Source organism: Pelodiscus sinensis, chromosome 4 (assembly GCF_052426305.1).
Source record: "Pelodiscus sinensis isolate ZL-2025 chromosome 4, ASM5242630v1, whole genome shotgun sequence".
In the NCBI taxonomy this organism is placed as follows: domain Eukaryota; kingdom Metazoa; phylum Chordata; order Testudines; family Trionychidae; genus Pelodiscus; species Pelodiscus sinensis.
Window position 1 is genome coordinate 1,125,123 of NC_143055.1, and position 18,177 is coordinate 1,143,299.

Below are 18,177 nucleotides of genomic sequence, written 5' to 3' on the forward strand. Positions count from 1 at the left end.
TGCACCCGCGTACCCCCGTGCCCAGCCGCGCTCGTACCCCTCTTCACGTGCACCCGCGTATCCCCATGCCCAGCCGCGCTCGTATCCCTCTTCACGTGCACCCGCGTACCCCAGTGCCCAGCCGCGCGCATACCCCTCTTCACGTGCACCCGCGTACCCCCGTGCCCAGCCGCGCGCATACCCCTCTACACGTGCACCCGCGTACCCCAGTGCCCAGCCGCGCTCGTACCCCTCTTCACGTGCACCCGCGTATCCCCGTGCCCAGCCGCGCTCGTATCCCTCTTCACGTGCACCCGCGTATCCCCATGCGTACCCCTCTTCACGTGCACCCGCGTACCCCCGTGCCCAGCCGCGCGCATACCCCTCTTCACGTGCACCCGCGTATCCCCGCGTCCAGCCGCGTGCGCACCCCTCTTCACATGCACCCGCGTATCCCTGCGCGTACCCCTCTTCACATGCACCCGCGAACCCCCGCGCCCAGACGCGCGCGCACCCATTCCCGCGCACACCCTTACACACGCGCGCACCCTAGTGCGGCCTATGGAGTGCGAGGCAGGGCCAGGGCTGGATGAAGGGGGGGGCTAGCCCGGCAGCTGCCCGGGGCGCCAACCGATGGGGGGCGCCTGATGGCAGCTGTAAGGGGCGCCGCGTGCTCAGCCGCACGACGCCCCTTAGAGCCGCCATCAGGCGCCGCGCGCCCAAGGTTCCTCACGTGCCCGGTTGCAGCTGTAAGGTGCGCGGGGGGGGGGGGGCAGGAATGGCTCGAGCCGGCCCTGGGCAGGGCCTTTGCTCCAGCTCCTGCCACTTGAGAGCCACCGAGGCTGGGGAAACAAGTTAAACTCTCCAGGACCCCACTTCCTCCGCAGTGCGCAGGCTCCCCGCGGACAGATGGGAAACTGAGGCACGGGGCAGCAACCCCTGTCAGAGATGGGAACGGAGCCAAGGCACCGGCTTTCCTGTAGTCCGGGCCCTTTCCCCCAGCAGCCCCTAGGGCGCCCCACCTCGGGGGCTCCCACTTAAGCATCGTTATGGTCACCCCACACGGTCAGAGCCATGCTCCGAGCTCAGTCAGGTCGCTGCCCTTGTGAGCCAGGCGGGAATCCATGGCAGTGCCCCGGAGCCAGTGGGGGCAGGGGGTGCTGTGAAGAGCGCCCCGGAGCCAGTGGGGGCAGGGGGTGCAGTGGAGAGCGCCCGTGTGCCAGTGGGGGCAGGGGGTGCAGTGGAGAGCGCCCGTGTGCCAGTGGGGGCAGGGGGTGCAGTGGAGAGCGCCCCAGCGCCAGTGGGGGCAGGGGGTGCAGTGGAGAGCGCCCCTGTGCCAGTGGAGTGCAGGGGGTGCAGTGGAGAGCGCCCCAGTGCCAGTGGGGGGCAGGGGGTGCAGTGGAGACCGCCCCAGCGCCAGTGGGGGGCAGGGGGTGCAGTGGAGAGCGCCCCAGCGCCAGTGGGGGGCAGAGGGTGCAGTGGAGAGCGCCCCAGCGCCAGTGGGGGGCAGGGGGTGCAGTGGAGAGCGCCCCAGAGCCAGTGGGGGGCAGGGGGTGCTGTGGGAGGCGGCCCAGTGCCAGTGGGGGGCAGGGGGGGCAGTGGAGAGCGCCCCAGTGCCAGTGGAGGCAGGGGGTGCAGTGGAGAGAGCCCCTGTGCCAGTGGGGGGCAGGGGGTGCAGTGGAGAGCGCCCCAGTGCCAGTGGGGGCAGTGGAGAGTGTCCCGGTGCCAGTGGGGGGCAGGGGGTGCAGTGGAGAGCGCCCCAGTGCCAGTGGGGGGCAGGGGGTGCACTGGGCGGCGCCCCGGTGCCAGTGGGGGTGCGGTGGGACGCGGCAGTGCTCAGCCCTCGCACTAGGCTCGTTCCGAGGGCAGCGCAGACTACATTTCCCGGCATGCCGTTCTCCGGAGGGGGAGGCGGCGTTGCATGCCGGGAGCTGTAGTCTACTCGGCAGGGCATATGGGCGCCCCCTGGCGGCAGGATTTAGCGCATCCAGCTCACGGCTCAGCTGGTGGCCAGACCCGGCGGGGCGGCCGCTCCCCGGCCCCAGCGCCGGGGAAAGCAGCGGACACTGGGGGGCAGCGGGGGCTGCTCCAGCTGCGGGGGACGAGCCTGGGGTGCCCCCGGGGTGTGGGCTCCCTGCGGTGTGTTGTGGGACACGTGTTGAGGGGGTGTCCTGGCCAGGCCTTAAGGGCGAGATGGGCAGGTGAGTCCTGGTGCAGGGACAGAGGCCGGCTCCCTGAGCCAGCAAGAGGCCAGTCGCTCAGACAGCCCCAGGCGAGTCTGGCAAGGGCTGCAGGAGAGCCCAGGGAGTGACAGGTCCTGTGACCTGCCCTGTGGCCTCATTCAGATCAGCAGCCCGTCCCCTGCCAAAGCAACCACACGGGTCCCAGCCAGCCCACCTGTCCTCAGGCGGCCCAGCCCTGGCCCTGTTCTCCCTGCGCTGGGGCAGGGGCCGGGCGGGGGAGAGAAGCTCTGAGCATGCCCCCAGGGCAGGGACCCGCAGGACACACTCTGCCCCGGGGTGGGCGGTGGCCCAGGCTGAGCCGAACAGGGCAGGGGTCACTCTGATGCAGGGTAAGCCCTGGGCAGGGTCAGTGAGGGGCTAGAGAGGGCACAAGGGCTGGTTGAATCTCTTTGGACTTGTTCCCCTGGAAAGGGCTTAGACTTTGTGAGATGTGGCCAGTGCCTCCAGGCCCAGCAGCCCGCTGTGAGGAAGGGGGGATTCTGTTCACTTTGTTACATTGCATGTGAGTAACCCCCTGCACATGCCTCAGTTTCCCTGGCCCCTGCACCACTGCCTAGAGGCGATGGGGTTGGGGTGCAGTGTCCATGGAGAGAGGCTGCCCGGCCCCCTGCATATGCGCAAAGGCCAGTCCCCAAGCATTTGTAAACGCAGTGAAACACATTTGCAGGGAATTAACTATTGACATTGAAATGGTTTTTCCGATTTAAAGTCACCTGGCTTGTTCAGGGTTTGAAGCAGAACTCTGTTAGATCAGTGGTTCCCAGCCGCTGCGCCGCGGACTGGTGCTGGGCTATGCTCATGCTGGCTGCCCTGGTGGAGCCCGGGTGTGGCCCAGTTGGCTTCAGCTCCGGCTGCCGCACTGGAAGCTGGCTGCTCGTGACAGCGCCGGGGCACCAAAATTGGGGCAGGGGAGCCAAAGCGCAAGCTGTCCGGGAGAGAGAAAACCAGTGGCGGCTGAAGGTATCGGGACTGTGGCCTCTAGGGCTTCCAGGGCAAGTGTGGGCTATGAGGAGCGCTTACAAAGACTAGGGCTTTAAACTTAGCCAGGAGGAGTCTGTGAGAGCATCTATAACGTCATGACTGGCTTGCAGAAAGTGAATAAGGAAAAGTTATTTACCTGTTCCCGTCCCACAAGAACTAGGGGTCACCAAATGAAATTAATGGGCAGCAGGTTTACAACAAACAAAAGAGGATTTCTTCATGCAATGCGCGATCAACCTGTGGAACTCCTCGCCAGAGGATGTTGTGAAGACCAGGACTTTAACGGGGTTCAAAAAAGAGCTAGATAGATTGATGGCGGACAGATCCATCGATGGCTATTAGCCAGGCGGGGCAAGGACGTGTCCCTGGCCTCTCTTTGTCAGAGGCTGGGAATGGGGGACAGGGGAGGAATCACGTGATGGTTCACTGTTCTGTCCCCTCCCTCTGGGGCACCTGGCACTGGCCCCTGTGGGCGACAGGCCCCTGGGCTGATGGACCGTTGGTCTGACCCAGTCTGGCCGCTCTTAGGTCCCACAATGGCTATTGGCCGGGAGGGGTAGGAATGGTGCACAAAGGCCAGAGGAGGGGGCTGGGGCCAGGCTGCTGGAAGTGGGTCTCAGAGGACGTGGGGGGCTCTGGGCTCCCCTATCCCAAAGATGGATTGTCCTGAATGTCTCTGTTTCCTGGGCCCTGCCACGGCTGGGGGGCAGGGCCCAGCGGCTCCCCCCTCGGTGACAGCCGCTCAGCAGTGGCTGCAGAGACAAGCCATTGGGGCTCCAGGGAGAGCCCGAGAGGGAATCCAGCGCGGGGGCTGGCATGCTGACTCCTGGGCCGGGCACAGGGCTGGCTCAGCACCCACCCGGCCGAGCACCCAGACCCCTCCACTGGCCTGTGCATGGCAGGACTCGGCCAGGCCTGGGGCCCACTGACACAGGAGCCTCGTGGCCTCCCTGCTGTCCTTTGGAGAGCTGCAGAGCAGAGCAGGGGGCAGCAGCCCCTCTGGGAGCCCCAGCGACCACGATTCTCCGCATATCGTCAGCCCTCGCGGAGCAGCCGGAGCCGGACCTGGTCACAGCCTGCCTGGGACCCGTCAGCCCTGCAGATACAGCCCTGCCTGGCCGAGAGGGGTCTCCTACCACCCAGCGGAGGTGTCTCCTGGGGGCCCGGGGACTGGCCAGGCCTGGACCTGCTGCTGAGTTGTGTGTGGCCCGGGAGAACAGCCGGTGCAGGGCGACCCTCGTCCCCTTCTTGCTGGTGTCTGAGGAAACACGGGAGCAGAGCGTCCCCCCGGCGCGTGACGGGGCTGGGAGGCAGGGGCAGGGTTAGGGCTAAAGGCATCAGAGCAGCAGTCTGGGCGAGGGACGTCCCATCTCTCAGGGCAGCAGCCAGAGGCATGGCAGGGGTCCTGGGGCCTGTTCAGTCTGTTGGGGTCCCTGCTGGCTTTGTCGGGGGCAGCTCATCTCATGTAGGGGCTGCCGACATCCCGTGATGCTCGGCCGAGCGGGGCAGGACGAGAGACTCAGGCCGGCGGAGCAGCGCCCCCAGGCAGCCCGGCAGCGCGAGAGCTGAGGATCCGGCCCAGCCGAGCGTCCCGTGGGCACCTGCGCCAGCCGGTTCCCTGCTGCCCCGCGGGGTTGCCGGCAGCGGCCGAAGCCCGTGGGCGGGTAGAGCCGGGCCAGGCTTTCCCGCTGGGGCTCTCAGCAGAGCCGGTGGGGGGCGGTTCCAGGGACCCTCCAGCAGCAGAACAGCGCAGCTCAATCCAGCCCCCCACGGAGGGCAAAAAGCCACAGATCCGGCCCGACCCGGCCCAGGCTCTGATTGGCCCATGGGCAGATCCTGGTCCCGCCCCCAGCGTGCTGCCTCGGAGCGGGAGGGGGCGCGAGCCCTTCACCTGCTTCCATTGACGGGCTGGCGCCGTCCCGCCCCTCGCCTGGCAGCCCCGGGGGGGGCAGCCCTTTGGCAGAAGCTGCTGGAGGGGACCGTGCGTCTCCCTCAATGCGCCGGGGCGCCGGGAGCTGCGACCCCTTCCAGCCGAATCGGGGGGCTCCTGGGCAGGCAGAGATGGGGGGATGGACGCCGGCAGCCTGGCTCCTGCCCTACCGCCGCTCCCAGGCCTTGCTGAGCCCCTGCCCCACTGCCCCAGGGCGGGACGTGCTGGGAGGTGCCCAGACACCGGGCTCAGCCTGCCAGGATGGAGCTGCCTCCGCTTTCTCCTGACCCTCTCCCGCCTGGCCTGGCTCCCGCTTCCTGCTCCCATCGCGGCGCGGCCCAGATCAGACCCTGGGGCTCCCTCTGCTCGGAGCCCAGCTGAGCCCGCCCTGGGCTGCTGTCAGGCCTGCAGCGAGCCCAGGACAGGCCGGAGGGGCCGAGCCTCAGGGAGCTGCACCCGATCCCCCGGGGAAGGGCCCCTCGCCCACTATGGGGGCCAAGGCGTGGAGCTGGGGAAGAACCCAGGACTCTGCCCTTCCGGGGGGCTGGGCACCCCTGGCTGCCCACTCAGCTCTGCCTGGCAACGAGCCAGCCACGGGCTCGCGGGGGACGCCGGGGCTCAAGCCAGGCTGCGGGTGGGAACAATTCTCACCCCTGCAGGGCGGGGGGCCACGGCCCCGTGGGGCAGGAGGGACGAAGCGAGTCCCGCGTGGCCCAGCCCCTCCTGGCTCGTGCGTCCCAGCGTGACCTGGGCTCCGGCGGCATCAGAGCAGGGGAGCCCCGCACGGAGCGGGCTGCTGCCAGGGCCCACCTGGCGCCCTGGGACCTGTGATGGGACTGGCAGGCGGGGGGGGCTTCCTGCCGCGGGGGGGGCTCAGCCTGGAAAAGAGGCAAGAGCCCCCCCACTTCCACCCCCAGCTCTCCCAGGCCCTGTCCCTTTCTCCTTCCCACGCCCCCCGGCGTAGAGCCCCCCTGGCTGGGCGGAGCCTCCAGCTCCCCATGGAGGCCATGCCCCGCCCCCGCCCTGGGTCCAGAGGACACAGAGGGGAGGGCTTGGGGGCCTCTTATTCCCCCCCAGCTGCAAGCTCTGGCAGGGAGGGGTCGAGGCGTCTGCCCACCCCCCGAGAAGCCCCTCCTGGTAGGGCCCAGAGCACCCCCCTTGGCGCGGGGCGGCCTGTCACTCAGCCGGCTTTTAATCTACCTAATTGCGTCTTGTTCTGGCTTTTTAATCAAGGCGGCCGGCGGCGCCGCCTGAGTCTATTAGATCAGCCCAGCCGCTAATCTCATCAACACGGATCCCGCTCGCCTGACAGCTCCATCTCCAGAGCCCGCTGACGGGCAAGGACGCAGCTCCCGGAGCAGCCCCTCCGCCGCCCGCTGACGGGCCGTCCCTCACCTCGGGCCAGGCTGACTCGGCTCCCAGCCAGCTCCTGGGCAGCCTTGGGCCGTGTCTTGGCTCAGCAGCCGCCCTGCCAGCCCCTCCGTCTCTGCTGGGACGGGCCCAGCCGGGAGCTCCCCCAGACGCAGCACCGGGGTGGCGGCTCCGCCCTTCTGCGTCGCCGTGGCCGGCGCTGCCACGGCCCCGGGGCTGGCTGGCACTGGGCCCGCTCGGCAGGTTCCAGGGGCGCTGGGTCGCTCCCCATTGCTCACTGCCAGCGGCCACTCTTGGTCTGTACCCCGGTGCAGGGGCCCCAAACCCTTCACTGGCCCATGGAGCCTGAGCCCTGGCCCATGCTGTGACCCCCCAGCCGGGCCCTGCACAAGGAAAGCAGCGGCTGAGACGCTCAGCCAGGGCAGCAGGGCCCTGCCGTCCAAAGAGCGAGCGCTGACCACGGAAGCCGAGAGCCGCCGACGGACGCGGGACCGGGCTGGTCGGCATGTGAGGCCGCGGCGCAGCAGCCAGCCCTGGCTAGCTCTTGGCTGGCCTGGCGGCGCCAGGGCGCTGGGCTCTGGACGCAGAATAACGGGTTTACCCAGCGCTCCCCAGCGGAGACACAGGCAGGCGGCAGCCAGGGGCTTGCTGGAGCGAGGGAGGCTGGGCCCAGGCCCGCGGGAGGCAGGAGCTGACATCTCAATGCAAAGGAGAGATGACAGCCAAGTGGTGACGGCGCGTGAAGGGCCCTGAGCCGCAGACAAGGGGGGGAGCCGGGGGAGAGATGCAAAGGGAGGGGGAGCTTAGTGGTGCAGTGAGCTAGGAAAATGGTCTTTGCAGCCGCATTCGGAGGGGTCTGAGCAGCAGAAACCCGCATTGAGCAAGGCCTGTGAAGAAGCTGCTGCAGCAGTCGAGACGCCCAGAGCCCGGGCGAGAGTCTCAGCTGCCTGCGGGGGAGAAAGGGCCAGAGGCCCTGAGCACAGAGAACGGGCAGGGGCAGGACACAGCACGAAAGGGCAGAGCTGGCACCCTGCTCACTCGCGTCCAGCCCCTGCCCCAAGCGGGACCAGTCAGCCCAGCCAGGGCTGCATCAGGCAGCCTCAGCATGGCAGCCCAGGCCTGAGCGGCTCCTGGAGCCCGACGTGCCTTCCCGGCTGGGACCCTGCTAGGGCGGCGGGGGGAGCCCTGCTCTGAAGAGGGACGGCAGCCTCCAGCCCCCAGCCCCCAACCCCGCCTGCCAGGGGCTGCACTGGCTCGGGGAACGGCCTGTGGCAGGGGCCTAGGGCGGCTGGTGAGGGGCGCAGGGAGGCGGTGGCCCCCCCGTCCGTGCCAGAGCCAAGCACCCCCTTGGCTCCTGCAAGCCCAGGGCTGTTCCAGGCCAGGGGAGGCTGCAGGAACAGGCTGTTGGGTCAGTGGCCAGGCCGGAGAGGGGCCAGCGGGGTGCCATGGCCATGTCTGCCCTCCAATGGGTGGCCGGCCCGAGGCCCCCAGGCGGCTGCGATTGTAATGGAGGGACGGGCAGACACCGGCTCCCGACCCCTCGGGCCAGCTGCTGCCCCCAGCCTGGCTCCCCACCAGCGGCCGTGGGGTCGCTCTCCCTCCAGGACAGGGCTGGGCTCCTAGCTGGGAGGGGAAGGCTTGTAACCCCTCTCACACGGGGTATTCAGAGGGCAAAACGCAGGCCCCTAACGGGACCCTGCTGTCCCCGCCCCTCGAGGGGCAATGGGATTAGCGTATCCGTGGGCGGGGCAGAGCCAATTGCAGGAAGTGGCTGTTCCCAGTCGGGCTGGGGGGGCCAAGGGGGGAGGGACGGGGTTTCCAGCCCAGCTGTGGGTGCGCTTGCAAGGGGTTGGCCTCCTCCATGCACCTGGACTCACAGGCGTGGAAGGCCGGCGAGGGCCGCCCCGGCTGGACTGTTCTCTAGCCCACTCAGAGCGCTGACAATGCTGCACAGGGGTTTTATCCATCGCCAAGGGCTCAGCGAGCCACGTAACGCGCAGGCCGGAGCGCTGGGGCCACAATGAAAGGAGCCAGCCCCATCCATGGCGCTGGCCAGGCTGGGCAGCGAGGGGTCCCTGGCCTCTGCTTCTCTGGGGCTGCGACTGGGGGACAGATCACGGGGTGGCTCCCTGCTTTGTTCCCGCCCTCCAGGGCCAACTCCCAGGCCTAGTCCCCAGCCTGGTGACAGCCCCCCGCCCCCATGTCTTTTGTGCCTAATCTCCTGTGTCTGGCCCAATACACATCTGGGGCGAGTCCTCTTCAGCCTCTCCCCCTCCTGCACAGAGTGCTGGGGGCGCACCCAGCACAAGACAGCCAGGACTGAATGTAACAGCCCCTGCTGCTCACATGGACAAAGGAGGAGGGGCCGGGCCCAGTGGCTGGCTGCCTCAGGGTACAGGGAGGGAGCGCAGCCTTCCTCTCCCAGGACCGATTATACTGACTGCTGCTGGCTGTCCCTGTGGACGAAGAACCTTCTGTTCTCCCCGCCGGCTGAGAGTCACATCTGGCTGCGCGTGGGGGTGCAGGGCCCGGGGACGCCCCACCCCTCAGTGACAACGTGGGGACCTTTCACAGCCCCAGATAGCGGCTCATCAGAGGCACAGAGAGCTCATCAAGTCCAGTCCCTGGACTCACAACAGGCCTGCCCTGTCCTTGCTCTTGCTCATGTGTCAGAGGGGGAGCCGTGTTAGTCTGGCTCTGCAGAAGCGGCGAGGGGTCCTGGGGCACCTGAGAGACTAACCCAAGTGTCGGAGCAGACGCGTTCGTGGGCAAAGACGAAGTGCATCTGCCAAAGTGGGTCTTTGCCCACGAACGCTTCTGCTCCAGCACATCTGTTAGTCTCTAAGGGTACGTCTACACTAGCTTGTTAGTTCGAGCTAGGTAGGGTAATTAGGGCAAGCGGAGTTGCAAATGAAGCCAGGATTTAAATATCCCAGGCTTCATTTGCATGTTCCTGGGCGCCGCCGTTTTTAAATCCCCCTTAGTCCGAACTCCGTGCCCGCGGCTACACACAGCACGGAGCAGGTAGTTCGAATTAAAGGTCCTCGAGGAGTAACGGTAGTTTGAATTGGGATCTCTAATTTTAACTACCTACTCTGTGCCGCGTGTGGCCGCGGGCACGGAGTTTGGACTAAGGGGGATTTAAAAATGGCAGCGCCCCGGAACATGCAAATGAAGCCTGGGATATTTAAATCCTGGGCTTCATTTGCAACTCCGCTTGCCCTAATTACCCTACCTAGATTGAACTAACGAGCTAGTGTAGACGTACCCTGAGGTGCCACCGGACTCCTTGGCACTAGTGTGTTCGTGTTACTCTTACGACTCCTAGCTAGTTTGAGTTCATTTTGTCCCTACATACTTGTGTGGTTTATATTCATCCCGTGTAACTTGGCCTAGTGTCCACTGCTCGTAGGACTCCTTTTTTAGTGCAAGAGCTGGTTAAGTCAGGGCGCTCTCTTGCCGTACTGCCCGTCTTTCCTATGCAAGGGAATACTTTGTTCTTGTGTCTTTGAAAAACTGCCAGCTGTCGTCAGTGGGTTTCCTCCTAGTCTCACTTCCCAGGGACCTTACCTACCAGCGCTCTTCTTGCTAAAATCTGCCTTCATGAAATCCATTGTCTTATCTGAGCGGGGGAAGGAGGGGACTTGGCAGCAGCCCTCAGCTTCCTGAAGGGGATTCCAGAGAGGCTGGCGAGAGGCTGTTCTCAGTGGGGCGGATGCAGAACAAGGAGCCATGGGCTCAAGTTGCCGTGGGGGAGGTCTAGGTTGGAGGTTAGGAAAAATGATTTCCCCAGGCGGGTGGGGAAGCCCTGGGCTGGGTTCCCTGGGGAGGGGGTGGACTCTCCTTTCCGAGAGGTTTTAAAGTCCCAGCTGGACCAAGCCCTGGCTGGGTTGATTGAGTTGGGTTGGCCCTGCCTTGGGCAGGGGGCTGGACCCGATGACTCCTGAGGCCTCTTCCAGCCCTAGGGTTCCATGAACACGTTCCCCGCCCCCCCCAGCATGAGGTGGGCAGGACAAACTACCCTGAACTCCCTGACACTGATACGAAGACCCAGCTTCACCAGGACCAACGACCCTGAGTTTGGAGGGGCCCCAAGTGAGCTCCCCACCTACAGCCAACAAGTCTGAGCCCAAAGTCACCGCCAGTGGAGGGCAGAGGAAGGGAGCACCCAGATAAACAAGATTCAAGCACCCACTTGCTGAAATTAGAGCCTGCAAAAATACTGTGGGGACACTGTCCAGACGCAGACACCGTGGTGAAAACAGGGAGGCCAGCCAGAGTGGAAGGGTTTGAGGAGCAGCGCCGCACTGTCCTGCAGACACGCCCTAGACACCTCACAGCATTGCGGGTAGCACAGTCAGACGGATCCTGAGGCCTGGCACAGGAAACTCAGCTCTGGGACCAACAGCCTGGCCTGGGGAGAGTCCAACACAGCCCCTACAAACTCTGTCCTCTGCACCCGGCAAAACACGGACTCAAAGCAGACCCACGCCCATCACCGACAGACGGACTTGTCTGCACTGAGCAGTAGAGCCAAGGCCGTGAGGACTGACCGAACAAGGGGAACGCTGAATACGACCTAGCTCTGGACTAGACCTCAACTAGCCTCTCCCCCGATATCCCTCCGCCTGGTGCCATCCCCTCGGCCACTCCCGGCGATATCCCTCCGCCCGGCGCCATCCCCTCGGCCACTCCCCCGATATCCCTCCGCCCGGCGCCATCCCCTCGGCCACTCCCCCGATATCCCTCCGCCCGGCGCCATCCCCTCGGCCACTCCCCCGATATCCCTCCGCCCGGCGCCATCCCCTCGGCCACTCCCCCGATATCCCTCTGCCCGGCGCCATCCCCTCGGCCACTCCCGGCGATATCCCTCCGCCCGGCGCCATCCCCTCGGCCACTCCCCCGATATCCCTCCGCCCGGCGCCATCCCCTCGGCCACTCCCCCGATATCCCTCCGCCCGGCGCCATCCCATCGGCCACTCCCCCGATATCCCTCCGCCCGGCCCCATCCCCTCAGCCACTTCCCCGATATCCCTCCGCCCGGCGCCATCCCCTCGGCCACTCCCCCGATATCCCTCCGCCCGGCCCCATCCCCTCAGCCACTTCCCCGATATCCCTCCGCCCGGCGCCATCCCCTCGGCCACTCCCAATATCCCTCCGCCCGGCCCCATCCCCTCAGCCACTTCCCCGATATCCCTCCGCCCGGCGCCATCCCCTCGGCCACTCCCAATATCCATCCGCCCGGCACCATCCCCTCGGCCACTCCCCACGGGCCTATTTCCCACCCATTCTCACTAAATTGTCCTGTCCCACCCATTGTCCTCTCCCCCCTTCATTGGGCTTGGCCATCCCTGCTCTCACGCTGGCCTGGTTGCACGCTGGGTTCTGCTCTGCCCTGGGCCTTGTGCATCTGCCTGCTCCCTGCACTTCCCTGTGCTCATGGGGCCAGTTATCTCCCCCCTTGGCCTGATCGAGAATTTCATTCATGTGCCGTTTGCTCGCCTCTACAGCTTCCTTCGTGTCAACGTTACACCAGCCGCAGCTCAGAGCCCCCTCGTGGCTGCCTAGGGGGGGTGACGTAGTGGGGGTACTTGCTGGGCTGTGGTGACCCCTGCTGTCTGGAGCAAGACCCAGCAGGGAAAACCTCACTATGCAAAGGTACCATACCGGTTGAACCAGCCAACCCCCCATGGGGAGAAACAAAGGGAGGTGGATGCTGCCCTGGCTGGGGGCAGGGCTGGGAGAGGTAGAGTTAGTTCCTGTCTGGAAAGCAGGGGAGAAGGAACTGGGGAGGGGGGCTGGGACTCCCCCCTCTCAAGGGGAGCACTGAGGCCTCTTAGCCCCAGTTCCTGTAACCAGATTACATCTGTGCTGTGCTGTATCCTGGAGGAGCAATAAACCACCCTCAATTCCACTGGCTGGTGGAGTCTGTTTGTGCCATTTCAGGGTGCAGGAGACGGGGGACCCGCAACGCGCCGTCACAGGGGGGCCAGCTGGTTTCAACAAAAATCCAGCACACGTGGCATTCCATCCCCATGGACATCCCATCTCCTTTGGAAAATACCCGGCAGCTCTACTGTCTCCATTTCCTGAACAGAAAGCTCAAGTACTGGACTGTCCGGTTCAAACCGGCTGCCTGGCCACCCTATAGATGCCCCGGCTCACGCCGCCAGACTGGCACTAGCTCTGCGCTGAGAAGCAAGGCCAAACCAGTTCCATTGCTACAGGCTGTGAAACCTGCCCCGCCTTGAGCAAGGGCGCTCTGCTGATCTCCCCCGGCACAGACCACGCTAGGTGGAAGGAAGAATTCCCGTTGCCCTGGCTTCCACCCTGGGGGAGGTGGGTTAACGCCACCATGGGAGACCCCCCCCGTGGCTGTAGCCAGTGGCTACATTGAAGCACTGCAGCTGTCATGGTTTAAGGGTAGACAGAGTCCCATCACCCCCTTTGTTCACACCCCATCAGCCAGCTTTCAGCCCACACGACAAGGGCACGACCCACCCCCTCAAATTAACTTTTCAATTATGATTCCAGAAGCCACATGCTCAGATCTGTTACTGAACTCCAGCTACGTGGCCTCCTGTGACCCCCGGCCTCTCCCCTCACTGTGGTACATTAGACACCACGGCTGTCTGGCTAGATCGACTCTTTATGCCCTGCCGAGCTGCCTGCTGTTCGTGAGCCATTACCACTGCAGACGGTTCACGGGACTGCCCACTTCTCCAGCCGGCTCGGTGCACACGGCTGCACCAGGTTCCAGGATGTATCTATTTCAGAGCAGCTGGACACAAGCAGGTGTAAGCTGACCCCACCCAAGCCGGTTCACCCTGGTGAATTAGCATCTATACACCAGTGTCACTGCATCTGTTCAACATCACCCCATTGGCTAATCCAAGGTGCCACGAGCAGCAGCTGTTGGCCTGTTTGGGAAGAGGTGCCAGGCCACTGGGCTAGCAGCTGCCAAAGTCTCTTCAGGGCCGAGGGCAGCTTCTGAAAGCAGGGCCCGGCCCGAGCTCCTTCTAAAGCCTTGTTCATTTCACCCCCTCCCCTCCACTGATTAGAGGGACCTAGTCACAGGGAACCTCCCCCACCGGAGATGCCTTCCCCCTGCCAAGAAAAGCTGGCTGAGCCAGAGCAGAGCTGGAAGAGACACCCAGAAAACGCTCCAAAGGACGGAGACCCCACCACCACCCTGGGTCAGCTGCCCCCGGCTGTTCCCCTGCCCTGTCACAGGCTCCCGCAAGGGTGCACAACCTCACCCTCACGCTCAGAGGCTGGGGGAACCCATCTGTCATGCTGCATGCCCAGCAGCACTAGCTGTTTGCAGGCCCTCTCTCCTGGAGCAGCCCTGGGGGATAAGGGTGTAAGATGGGGGATTAGGGAGGCAGGGGAGGGCCAGGCAGCATGTGCAAATACCCCATGCACGGCCCCGCACCTGAGCAGCCGATCATGCTGCTGGGTACGGCCAGCCCCGGGCACGTTCGCGCCTTAGCCCGGGGGTGGTAGACTGGCACACTGCTCCACCGCAGGCCCGGCTGCCTCCCGCCGACACACAACGCTGCTGCCCGCACACTCCAGGGGCTGCGGAAGAGGCACCGCCTGTGGAGACCTGTTGCAGCCTCCTGTGCTCCCTGCTGCATTCCACCTGCACCGGGCACAGGCCCAGCCCTCAGCAGTCCCGCCACCCCCAGGAGTCTCTCTTCCTTAATCTTGGCTCTGGCAACTCTCCGGGGGCAGATGAGCCCCCCCTGGGTTCTAGAGCCAGGGCACTTGGCTGAATGAGGCCCCCGTAGCCAGGCTCACAGACTGGAGGCATCCGCACGGCTCACCACACCAGACGTACACCAGCCACAGCTGGGCATGGCAGGCGCTGCACAGCCAAAGCCGACCACTTGGGGCGGGATAATTCTGAGGGCAAGTTCCTAAGGAAGGCAAGGAGGTGTCATTCGCTTCAGAAAGATCGGCATGCCAGGGGTGTCACCCCATGCAACAAGGCAGGGGGACTCGCTGGCCCCTCCCACCCCAGGGCCTCTGGCTGGCCAAAGGGTTGAGACACAGTGCCGCTGGCAGTGGCCAAGCTGGGCGTCATCCAAAATGAACACAACGGCTCCCAAGGACACCCTGGAACAGGCGTGTAGGCGTATGGCTGAGGGAAACGCCATGACAGCAGAGCCCTCAGCACTGGGAACCTCCGCTGACCTGGCACCTGGGAAAGAGGGGCGCACGCCCCGGGAAAGCAGCTGAGCAGACAGCTGTGCGCTCCCCCCGCCAGGACACAGCGCCTCCCGCCATCTCAGAAGAAAGCCACATTCCAACGGTGAGCCGCAGGGCCCCGGCTAGCTCAGTGCAATCAGCGTTCTCTCGAAGGCATGTCCAATGCATCGCTCTTGCAACACCACACATGGGCCTGTACGCACCTGGCCAACAACTAACGTCCCAGGATGACCTTCACGGGGGGGGGGCTACATGCCAGTGAGCTGCACATGCTGTCGCAGTGATGAGTGCAGTGGACGCCTCTCGCTGGCTCAGCCTGGGGAACCTGTACACAAAGTCCTGTGAACCAAGCCCTCGGTGGGACAAAGCTGCGATGCCCTGGAGAAGCACGGCAGCCATTGCCCTTCAGAACTCTACCCAGTGTGGTCTTGGGAAAGCACGGTCCGTGCCGGAGGTCAGTCCCCACAGAGCGCAGGACTTGCAAGCCCAGCTCCACCCATCCGGTGCACGCTCCCATTTGGAATTCCCACTTCCCAGCCCTGGAAGACGTGGCCAACTCATTTTTGGCTTAAAATTTCTCCAAGTGCTCTGCGATGGGGCCTGGTACGTGGCTGAGCTAGGAAGGGTAGAGTCTGACGTGGAGACCAGAGTTCTGAAAAGTGAACCGGGGTTCAGCCGGGGCCCAGAACAGAGCGATGACTGTCCTGGGGGGCTGGGGGGCACAAGAGCCTCCAAATGCTTGTTCCTGGGTTTTGCTGCCAACGACACCCAAACCCGTGTGAACCCTGGGGCGGGCTGAGGTGGCTCCCCCCCGTAGGCACCGTTTCTCGTGGAGCAGAATGGTGCATGCAGCCGTCTGCCCCCCAAGGTTCTTCTGCAACGCGCTCGTGGCGCCTGCCATCCTTGCAATGAGCTCAGCAGCCCGCCCGCTTTTCAGTGTGGCACGCAGGGCTCGCACTGTCTCCCCAGTGCCACACCCGAGAGAAAACTCCCTCCCTAGAGCTGCGTGACGCCCGTGTCCATCCACGGGCCCCTCTTCACCGCCGCGGCGCCCGCGGGGATCCCTAGCTCTGTCACTGCCCCCAGGGGAGCGGCGGGCTCCGAGCTGCGCAAGGGCAGCTGGAGGAAAGGGCTGGGTTTGAACGAGCCCATTTCCCAAGCCAGACTAGGGTGCAAGTGGAGTCAGTTAACCAACACCAAAGCTTCGAGGCTACTGCTAAAGACTACGCCCATCCCCCCGGCTCACGCTGGGTCCGGGACCCCCCCCGCCGCGGCTCTGCACTGAAAGTGGATTGGGGGCCAGGCAGCCCAGCTCACACCAGGCTCCGGGAGCTCCGCCTCCCGCTGGGCAGCAGCACGGGGTGACAGGCAGCCGGTCTGGCTTTGAAACTGGCTCCCTCGCTGCTGCCCAGTTCAGAGTGGCAGGGGCCCCCGGGAAGGGGGCTGGAGCGCACTGGCTGCCAGCCCCACCCCCCGCGACTAGAGACTAGTTGAGTAACCGACACGAATTCCTGAGGTCACTCGACTATTGGAGGAGGCGCTAGCACTCCTGCTGCAGACCACCGGCTGCCGCTGCCCGCCGTCACTAGCCCCATCTCGGCGGCGCGGGGATTGGAACACGGGCTTATATTTGCTTGCACGGCCTTGGTGAAGAAATTGGGGTCTCTGGCCCTGGAGGGGCCCTAGTGAAGCTGCAGTATCTCTACCCCCTTGGGGATGGCGCCCCAGGTTTTGGGGACCTCTGCCGGTTCTGAAGCTCTGTTCGAGGGCGCTGCTTGGTCCTCAGTCCGCAGCACTGACGCAAACGCCTTGCGGGAGGTCTAGTGCGCTTACGCAGTCGCCTGTCGACCAGCCCTGTGCTCCGAGGGGCAGCGCAGGCCAGCGAGCGAGCTGGCGACACCCTCCTCCTGCTCACTGGAGATCCAAGCTTGCTGTGACCAAGAGCCGCCCCGCCGGGGCAGTTAACCCTGGCAGGAAATCACCTACGTGGACAGAAAGCAGCGGAATCTGCCAACCCTGCACATGCGCAAGACGCCGCCAGCAGCGATTCCTCCAAAGCGGCAGCTGGTTTGTTCGGCGAGACCGACTCTCCATGGACCTTAGAGAGACGCCTGCCCTGGTTACACCCTGGAGCAGCGGTGCCACCGCTTCGCCTGGGACGGAGATCAGGCTGCCAGCCCGTTACCCAGCCCCTCCTGCGTCTTTCCAGACACAAACCAGGAGAGCTCCGTGTAGGGATAACAGCAATGTATTAAAAATGTGACTCCCCCACATGGAAGTGACTCCCCAGAATTTGTTCCCCACAACTTAAAGTGTTTAGATTTATTATTAATTCTTCTTCTTATTCTTATTATTTGTTAAGATTGTTAAATGTTTGGATTTATTATTATTATTATTGCCCCTTTAGAATAGAATGTATTAGGTCATGTAACTTAGAACTGTTAAGAATATAATCCTATGTAGCCAGAAACAGCCCCCCCTCTCCCCCCGTACCCCAGGGCGTGCTCAGGCTTGTGCAAGGGGCTGCTTGAAATAACTTTGTATTAGAACCCTATATAGAAAACTTGTAGCAGAATAAGATTTTCCCCCACTCTCTCCCCCCACTCTGTAATCAATTGCCCTGTTGAATGAACGAGGTGTGAATGAGTAAGACTTGGGAGCCAAGCACCTCCAGAGAGCTACACCAGTTGAAGAGGGGGTGGAAGCCAGACCCAAGGTGTCAATGGGCTGAAGAAAGAAGAGCAGACATATTGATGGCCTTGGGGATTAGGAGCAGGCACCTTCTTTTGAAAACACCCTCTCTGCAGCACAAAGGGACCCACGGACACAGACCCAGACTTTGAATCTGGGATAGATTTGCATATGAGAGGGCTGCTATAAAAGTGAGGTGTCTTGCAGAGGACCCCGGGTTTCGTCTTGTCACCATCGGAGCATCGATCTGGATCGGCAGAAGCCCGGCTCCACCCCTCCCCCATCTAACTCACCTGGCCAGTGCAGTTAAGGGGAGCAACTTGTTGGTAACAACAGCAAGACGGAGTGTGCTTGTGCACGTGTGTGTGTGTGAGTGCATGAGGGACTTATATATATATATATCAGATGCATATGATAACTGTTACTTATTCTATGCGTGATCAATAAATGTGGCGTGTTGCCTTATCCCCCTGAAAAAGATCCCGAGTACTTCTTTTAAGTACAACATTTGGCGCACACTTGCCTTCTCCGCAGTGCTAACAGGCCTGGCCCTGGCCTGTAGCCGGCTCGCTTTTGCTCCTCGTGGGCTGCTTCTTGTGTCGCCCTGCCAGCCACAGATTTCCCCGGGTGTCTTCAGCTTCTGCGATCAACTGTCTGCACCCCAGGGTGAGGCCCGACGCTGCTGTCCTGCCTTTTGAGTTGGAAAGTTACCCGAGCCCGTCCCTCGCGGGCTCCAGCACGCGTCAGGCCTGCCCACCCGCTCCCCCT